The sequence below is a fragment of the Perognathus longimembris genome, chromosome 28, assembly GCF_023159225.1.
Source record: "Perognathus longimembris pacificus isolate PPM17 chromosome 28, ASM2315922v1, whole genome shotgun sequence".
NCBI classification, from domain to species: Eukaryota; Metazoa; Chordata; class Mammalia; order Rodentia; family Heteromyidae; genus Perognathus; species Perognathus longimembris.
The window spans coordinates 30,107,327-30,116,721 of NC_063188.1; positions in this window are offsets into that span (position 1 = coordinate 30,107,327).

Here is a 9,395-nt window from a genome sequence, read left to right on the forward strand (position 1 = left end):
TTTTATTTGTAATTGATTTATTTATTGTCAAAATGATGTACAGATGGGTTACAGTTTCATACATAAGACAGTGAGTACATTTCTTATGAAACTTCCTCATTTTTCTCCCAACTTCCTCTGTCCCCACCCCCCTAGTTGTACAGTTGGTTACAGAATATAGTTTTGTAAGTATTGCTGTTGCATTGGTTTGCCTCTTGGTCTCTTTATTTTGATGTTCCCCTTTCCTTCCCTACCTCCAGTAAATATATATACAATATCCAGGGTACCAAAATCAGTTACAGTGACATCAGGAGTAAAATCATGGGGAAAAAAGACAAAAGAAAATGGCATAATTTCACATGGTGTGTTGCACATAACAACTGCAATGATAAACCACTTATTTCCATAACTTGGAGTTCATCTTATGTGTTCATATGTATATAGCTATTGAGCTATGGTAATTCAGATTTTATCTGTTCTTTATAAATTGTTTTCCCACTAGTAACCTTTATTAACCCCTAAATCTAAATCATAAGACCTCAAAGGTAACTGCATAAACTGTTCATTCCTTTCCTGTATGTATTTATGATGTTATTTGCTATGCATCATTGTTGAAGGAATTGAAAAATTAGTCAGAATTTTTTTTTCTGGGATCTGTGGATCAGATAAAGAAGGTTTGTTAAGCAAGGCTGAAAGTCTTGAAAATGGTGGCACATAGTAGGTAGCATGTCTATGTCTCTTTCTTAAAGTAAAGGAATTTGTAATGTTAGGTCGGTCTAGAAATTCTAAATTGTTTTCCAGGGTTTCTAGATATATATCATAACTGTTGAAAAATTTAATTCAAATTATTAAGATTCATTTCTGGAGATTCTGCTTCAATATATTTGACAGGGGGAATCATGAATGTGTATTTTAAAATAATTCTCTCAGTTGTTTTAGATGTAGCCAATTTAGTACATCTTTTGGTCTGCAAGCAGGAATTTGAGTGTCATTGTTATAGTTTAAATAATAATTTTCACATTCACAGTAGTCTGTGTCGTCTTGAAGCAGAACGCAATTCAGAGGAAGATGTTCATTAGCTTTTGGAGGTGGAAGGCTTCCAATGGCCAAACCTGTCTCCTACAAAGCAAACAGTATTAACCTTGAATTTAAATGAAATAATTCCTCTTAGGCTTAATTTGAACCATAATAAGACTAGATGCTTCCTGCAGTCTTTCTGTGCTGTAATATTTTGGGAGATTGTACTTCTAAGATGGAGCTTCAGTCCCATGTCCCAGACAGCAAGCAGAGTAATTTTTCTTAGGAATCATAGCATCTTTCAAAAAAACATAGAATGGAGAGAAAGGATAAATCTGGAGACATTGGAAAACAGTTGGGAATTATATTTGTTTACAATCTCAGCTGAACTAAGCATCCTTGGAAATCAAGACTTTTGATGAGTCTACCAAAACAGGCCATGCCCCTGCTTATTTTCTCTAACTGATGAAAATCATTTAAGAACTCTATGTATTTAAGGATACATTCTCTGGTATAATGCTGAAACAGACCCCCTGCCCTGCAATTTTAAAATAACAAGTTGAGGACCTTATCTGAAACTCCTTTGTTAATTGTGATGGATAATGAGACTGAATCTATTACTGAGTCACATCACAAGAGAATCACAGAGGGCTCAGAAAACATTCAGAGACACACAGAATAATATTCCCAAATTCCATTCTTTTTCTTGGGCAATTATGGCAAAAAAGCTTTTCCTAATGATTATAAGCAAAATAAGCATTTCTAAAACAGTTCCAATATACAATATCTTCCACCAGCTCTAGAAAACCACAAAGCTTGCAAGGGTTCATTGTATACTGATTGCAATCTTTTTCCTTCAGAGTTTCCTGACTTGAACAGTATCTACTAATGAATTTATAAAATGTATTTGTATAGTTTATAGACCAAGATTTTCAAACCTATATTCTGATGTACATAAGTACTACAAGACTCTTTGGGGAAAATGGATTCTACTGTAAAAACTTTAGTAAAGCTTCATATTTTGTCTTATCTAATAGATTTATGTTGCAAACCATTTACTGAGAGGACTCCTGTACTTAGAGGACTCCTGTACTTATGGAAGTTATCGATGTCACTATATGTCATAGTCCCACCTGTGGTGTTTTCCTTGGAGAAACATATTTTGATGCTTTGGATTCTGGCATATAGAAAATGCTTTAAGAAACAGAAACACCACCACCCACTGTGGCCAGCCCAGGGGTCCCAGTTGGGGCTGCCACAGGCACCTCAGGGGTTTCAGCTGGAGCCCTCCTGCCACTGTTGCCATCCCAGTGGTCCCAGGTGGAGCCACCCCAGGCAGCTCAGGGGTCTCAGCCAGAGCCCACAGCCTGCCCTCAGCAGCCCAGAGGTCCCAGCTGGGTGCAACAGGCCTCACTACGTCTCATGTAGAATGCAGCTGCTGCCAATGCCTTGGGAGCAACAGACTGGTTTTCCAGGCTGACCACAGTCCCCTAATTACTGAGGGCACCCAACTTCTACCTCCAATCCTCAGGGAACCACACAGTCACCACCACCCAGGAGCTCCAGATTCCAAGAGCCCAGGTTAATGGTAGGCAAGACAATAGTCATCTGGGGACAATCTGAGTGAGTCAAAGGGGTTCCTAGAGAAATTTTATCAACCCCAAAAGAAATAAGATTGTAATGGTGTACAATATAGCTACTGTATATGGGATTCAGGGTTGGTTTTTACTTCCAAAGGGGTAATTTGTGGCTACACCAAATTTGCTGCTATACCCAAAAAAGAGAGGGAACTAAACTGTTTAGGTCTGTGTACCTATAATAATAGCATAACAAGACCTGATAAGGTCTGGTTCAGGTCCTAAACAGTGCCAAAGGGGGGTAGCTGACTAGCATTCCAAATCCAAATGGGCAGAAGAAACACAAAAAGTATGGCAAGACAGGAAACTCATCACCCACTCAAAACAAACAGGAAACAGAGCATTCAATTGAAATCCCAGAGGAGACCCCTCAAAATGCTCTACCAACTCTGCTCATAAAAATGATAAGTGAAAAATTTGAGTCTCTCCAGACAGGTATTCTAGAGCGTGAGCAGGTGAACCAAAGAATAACTCGTGAACACGATGAATCCAATCATAAGTTAATAGAGGACTTCATGCCCTCCACAAACAGAATGATATACAAACTCCAACAAAAAGAAAAAGAGTCCTATGAAAAGATAGCTACTCTGTTAAAAGAGATTAGAGACAGTACCCAGAACCAAATTAATGAAGTAAGGAAGTCCATACAGGACCTAGGAGAGAATTACAGCAGAAATATAGATGCCATCAAGAAAGATCAGTCAGAAGATAAGGAGACAAAAAACCAAGTTGTAAGTCTAAGGAACAGACTGGATGATGCAGAAGATCGAATCTCGGGGATTGAGGACAGCCAAGACTTTATGGAGAAAGAACGAAAAATAATACAAAATCAATCCAAAAAGCAAGACAGATCACTTCATGTGCTTCAAGATGCAATCAGGAGGCCCAATATAAGGCTAATAGGTATTGATGAAAACCTACAGAAAAAAGCTAACAGAACACGTAACTTATTTAACAGAATATTAATTGAGAACTTCCCAAATTTCCAGAAGAATAGGCCCATCCAGATACAAGAAGCAATTAGGACACCAAACAGACCAGACAAGACCAGAATAGGACTTCCAATTGACACATTATAATCAAAACAGGATCAACGGAGGCTAAAGAAAGAATCCTTAAAGCCGCTACGGAAAAGAAACAATCACATATAAAGGAAAACCAATCAGAACTAACCCAGACTTCTCAGCAGAGACCATGAAAGCAAGGAGAGCCTAGAATGACATTTGCCACATTCTAAAGAAAAATAAATATCAAATGAGAATTCTGTATCCACCTAAACTCTCATTCATAGCTGAAGGTCAAATAAAAGTCTTCCATAGCAAGGAAAAATTGAACCAATATATCTCCACCAAACCAGCATTACAGAATATCGCCAAAGATGACCTCCATATTGAAAATCACCAAGACCATGATCCAGACAGGGAAAACATCCCTAAATAAAACTCCAGATTAGCAGAGCAAAAAGAGAAGACACAGCCCCTACAAAGACAGATACAATGAAAGGAACAAGCAATCACCTCTCAATACTAACTCTCAACATTAATGGAGTTAATTCTCCTACTAAACAACATAGATTGAAAAGTTGGATCAAAAAGCAAGATCAGTCTTTTGGCTGCCTCCAAGAGATGCACCTTGACAACAAAAGCAAACATATTCTAAAAGTGAAAGACTGGAATAAAATCTATCAAGCAAATGGCCCCCACAAGCAGGCTGGTTTCACGTTCATAGAATCAGATAAAATTGATTTCAAAATAAAAACAATAAAAAGAGACAAAGAAGGTTACTGCCTACTAATAAAGGGATCTCTCCTACAAGAGGACCTAACCATCCTAAACATCTACACACCAATTACAGGCACTCCCAACTTCATGAAACAAACATTAAGGATGCTAAAAACACTCATAGAGCCAAACACATTGATAGCTGGAGACTTTAACATACCACTGTCACCTCTGGACAGATCAACACCCCAAAAACTGAGCAAAGAAACCTCAGAACTAAACAACTGCATAAACCATCAAGTCTTAACTGACATCTACAGAATATTTCATTCAGTAACACCAGAATATACATTCTTCTCAGCAGCACATGGAACATTCTCCAAAATAGATCACATGTTAGAGCACAAAGCAAACCTGTACAAATTCAGAAACATTGAAATCTTCCCCTGCACTCTCTCAGACCACAATGGAATAAAATTAGAGCTCAATGCCAAAGGCCACCAAAGAAAACCCCACAAGTCATGGAGACTCAACAATACATTGTTGAACCACCAGGGATCATTGAGAAAATCAGAACAGAATTTCAAATGTTTATGGAATTAAACCAAGATGAACACAAATTACCAGCTCCTCTGGGACACAGCAAAGGCAGTACTCAGAGGAAAATTTATAGCCCTGAGCACCTACATCAACAAATTGGAGAAATTTCAATTCAACAACTTAACAAAGCACCTTAAGCTCCTTGAAAGAGAGCAACAAGCCAAAACCCAAGCCAATAGATAGAAACAAATAATTAAAATCAAATCAGAATTAAATGACATAGAGTCAAAAAAATAGAAAAAAATCAACAAAAAAAGGAGTTGGTTCTTTGACAAATTAACAAGATAGACAGACCCCTAGCAAACCTGACCAAAAAACAAAGACAGCACACCAAAATAAACCAGATCACAAATGAAAAAGGTAACACCAGAGAAACAACAAAGATCCAGAATATTATAAGGGACTATTTTGCAAACCTACATGCCAACAAACTTGAGAACTTGGAAGAAATGGACAAATTCATAACAAAAACTGATATGCCCAAACTTAACCAAGAATATTTAAATATACTGAACAGATCCATATCCAGCATTGAAATTGAAACTGCAATAAGAAAGAGATCTCCCTTCCAAGAAAAGCCCAGGTCCAGATGGATTCACAGCAGAATTCTGCAAGGCCTTCAAAACAGATCTCACACCAACACTCCTTAAACCTTTCAATGAAATAGAGAGTAAAACTTCACTACCAAACACATTCTACAACAGGAACCCATCAAGGAAAGATAACTACAGACCCACTTCTTTGATGAACATTGATGCAAACCTTCTCAACCAAATTCTGTCCAATAGACTTCAACAAATCATCCAAAAAATCATACACTATCAACAAACTGGATTCATTCCAAGGATGCAAAGATGGTTCAATATAAGCAAGTCAATTAATGTAATCCACATCAACTGGAACAAGATAAAGAATCACATGGTTATATCACTAGATGAGGAAAAGGCATTCGATAAAATCCAGCACCCATTTATGATAAAAGCCCTGGAAAAACTGGGATTCCCTGGAACATTCCTGAATATAATAAAGGCAGTCTATGACAAACCATTAGCAAGCATAATTCTGAATGGTGAAAAGCTAGATCCATTCCCTTTAAAATCAGGAGCAAGACACGGATGTCCACTCTTTCCTCTCCTCTTCAACATAGTACTAGAATTCCTAGCCAGAGCAATTAGGCAAGAAGAAAACATAAAGGGGATCCAAATAGGAAAAGATGAAGTTAAACTTTCTCTCTTTGCAGATGACAGGATCCTATCCCACAGAATCTACTCCGGAGTCACTAGAGCTGATCCAAAACCTTGGCAAAGTAGCAGGATATAAAATAAATCCTCAAAAATCAATGGCTTTTATATATGCCAACAACCTGAAGAGTGACGCTGAAATCAGAAAAACAACACTTTTTGTAATAGCCTCAAAAAACAAAATATCTAGTAATAACCTTAACCAAAGAAGTGAAAGAACTCTATGATGAAAAATTTAAAAACATGAAAAATGAAATTAAGGCAGAACTTAAGAAATGGAAAAAACTCCCATGCTTCTGGTTTGGAAGGAATAACATTGTGAAAATGGCATATTACCAAAAGCTATCTACAAATTCAATGTAATACCCATCAATATCACAACACCATTCTTCAATGAAAGAGAGGAAGCAATTCGGAAATTCATATGGAACAATAAAAGACCCCAAATAGCAAAAACAATCCTAAGTAGAAACAACAGTGCAGGAGGAATATCAGTACCAGACTTTAAGTTGTTTTACAAAGGTGTAGTAATAAAAATTGCTTGGTACTGGCTCAAGAACAGGCCTGAGGACCAATGGAACAGAACTGAAGACCCAGAAATTAACCCACAGACCTACAGCTACCTAATCTTTGACAAAGGAGCTAAAAATATAGGTTGGAACAAAGACAGCCTCTTTAACAAATGGTGCTCGAAAAACTGGGTCAACACCTGTAACAAACTAAGAGTAGATCCCTATTTATCACCTTGCACCAAAACCAATTCCAAATGGATCAAAGTCCTAGAAATAAAATCAGATCCTCTGAAAACACTACAAGAAGGAATAGGAGAAACTCTAAGACTCCCTGGCACTGGAAGAAACTTCTTCAATAAAGGCCCAGAAACACAATAAATCAAAGAAAGGATGGACAAGAGGGACTGTATCAAATTGCAGAGCTTCTGCAAGAAAAAGGACATAGCTTCCAAGATAAACAGAAAGCCCACAAATTGGGAGAAGATCTTCACCAGCCATACAACTCAGAAAGGCCTGATATCTAAAATATACACAGAACTCAAAAAGATAAATTCCTCCAAACAAATAATTAAAGAACCAACAGCCCTCTCAAAAAATGGGCTAAAGATCTAAAAAGAGTTCTCTGATGAGGAAATGAGAATGGCCAAGAGCCACATGAAAAAGTGCTCTACATCACTGACCATAAAAGAAATGCAAATCAAATCAACATTGAGATTCCACTTCACCCCAGTAAGAATGTCCATCATTAGGAAATCCAGTAATACTAAATGCTGGAGAGGTTGTGGCCAAAAGAGAACACTATTATATTGTTGGGAATGCAAACTTGTTCAACCCCTCTGGAAAGCAGTGTGACGATTCCTACAAAGGCTAACATAGAGCTCCCCTACAACCCAGAAGCACCACTTTTGGGCTTCTACCCAAAAGACTACAAGCAAGACCACACTAAAGCCATCATCACAACTATGTTCATCGCAGCACAACTTGTCATTACTAAACCATGGAACCAACCTAGACGCCTTTCAGTAGACGAGTGGATCAGGAAAACATGGTACATATACCCAATGGAATTCTATGCCTGCCCCATTCTTAAGGAAATGGAAGGACTTGGAAAAAAATCATACAAAGTGAAGTGACCCAGACCCAAAGAAACATAAACCCTATGGGGTCTCTCATAGGAAATAGCTAATACATGATTAGACTAGTCATGGGAAAAGATCAAAATACCCCAATAGCTACACCCATATGATCACATAAATTGATGCCAAGTGAAATGAACTCCATGACACGGAAACAAGAGTTATACCATTGTTGTAATTATTCTCAACATTCCATGTGAAAATGTACTTTTTTTTCTTGTCTGTTTGATTGTTTTGTTTAGTTTGTTTTTCTTGTATTCCCTTCCTGTAGTTGTACCCCTGTTACCACTGTATCTCATCTGAGGACTCTGGATACTGTTTATATGTGTATTAGAACTGGCGAAGGGAAAGGGAATATCAAAATCAAGAGACAATGGACAAAAGACAAACCATTCCAAAAGCAATACTTACAAAACCGTTTGGTGTAAACCAACTGTACAACTCTCAGGGAGAGAGGGACGGGGGAAGGGGGGAGGAAATGAGGGAGGAGATAACAAGTTGAATAAGAAATGTACTCACTGCCTTACATATGCATCTGTATCCCTCTGTATCACACCTTGACAATAAGTAAAAAGTTTAATAAAAGGAAAAACATCGAGGATAGTCCTAGCAGATGATCATAATAGCTCAATAGCTGTGTACACATGATCACACAAGATAAAGCTAAGCATAATGAACTCCAAGCTATGGAAACAAGTGGTTTATCATTACTGTTGTTATTTCTAACACACTACGTGAAATTATTTCTTTTTGTTTGTTTATCTTCCCTGTGGTTTAGTCCCTGTTGTCAATGTATTTGATCTTGATACCGTGGGTATTGTATATATGTATGTCTGAATCAGGGAAGGGAAGGGGAATATCAAAATGGTGAGACAAAGGATAAATGGTGAACCAATGCAACAGAAATACTGACAAGACAATATCTTGTAAACCAACTGTACAACTCTGGTGGGAATTGAGAAGGGGGAAGGTAGGAGAAAAATGAGGGGGAAAGCAAGAAGTTTGACAAGAAGTGTACTCAATACTATACCTTACATATGTAACTGTAACCCCTCTGTACAACACCTTGATAATAAGAGTTAAAAAATAAAAAAAGAAACAGAAACATTAGTGAAAGGACATCTAGAAGACCTCTGATGCAAAAGAAGACCCACATTTAGTGCTTACTTGTATGATATACATAGATTCAGTTTGATCACTTCCTAGAGCAGAAAGCAAATCCCTTTCATTTTTGAAAGAATCAATGTAATTATGCAATTTTGACAACCGATGTTTCTCAACCTTTTTGCCTCTCACTATTTGTGAAATAGCCTCAAATATTTCTTACACTATTGAATTAGTAGTTCAAAGACTTTCCCACAAGTCCTGCTTCTAACTACCTATGTACCTCTATCCTAGTTGATTAATTTCACTATGGATCTGTTTTGTCATCCATAAAGTTTTAGTCTCACACCATGGAGTCTATTGGAAAAATTTTCCCTGGTAGAGTAGAAGGGCACAAATGACGGGAATGCAGAATTACTAAAGAACTAAGATTATGAGAACTAGCATT